At 41.7% G+C, this 432-nt stretch overlaps 1 non-coding gene across 1 annotated transcript; it reads left to right on the top strand.

The window, feature by feature from the left end:
• On the top strand, window positions 1–106 carry LOC128294305 (small nucleolar RNA R71). Its single transcript, XR_008284618.1, has one exon. It is a non-coding gene; the product is annotated as a small nucleolar RNA R71 (small nucleolar RNA).
• Window positions 107–432: the final 326 nt, after the last annotated feature.

Genomic DNA, 432 nt, shown 5'->3' with positions numbered 1-432 from the left:
AACCCATGGTGAGGGCACCTTCTCAACAGATCATTGTATCTTTCCCATGCATCATAGAGTGCTTCTAAATCCATCTGCACAAAAGAGGAGATATCATTATGTAATTTTGCTATTTTAGCCGGTGGAAAATATTTTAATAAAAACTTTTCGGTCATTTGTTCCCAAGTAGTGATTGACTCTCGTGGTAACAAGTTCAACCATTGTTTAGCCTTATTCCTCAACGAAAAGGGAAACAACAGAAGGCGAATGGCATCATCATACAGAGTACGTGGAGCAGGATTCTGATTAGCAGTAATTGCAGGAGGTAGCGGATTTTCTTGGTTTTCAGCCATCTCCTCGGTTGTGGTTGAAGTATCGTCCTCTTGCTCTTCCTCTGTGTATCGTAAGCTTCGCCTTATTTCTCTTCGGTTTTTGCGAACTGTGCGATCGATC

This window comes from Gossypium arboreum, chromosome 6, assembly GCF_025698485.1.
Source record: "Gossypium arboreum isolate Shixiya-1 chromosome 6, ASM2569848v2, whole genome shotgun sequence".
NCBI lineage: Eukaryota > Viridiplantae > Streptophyta > Magnoliopsida > Malvales > Malvaceae > Gossypium > Gossypium arboreum.
The sequence above is the reverse complement of the archived record's forward strand: the minus strand, read 5'-3'. Positions and strand labels throughout refer to the sequence as shown.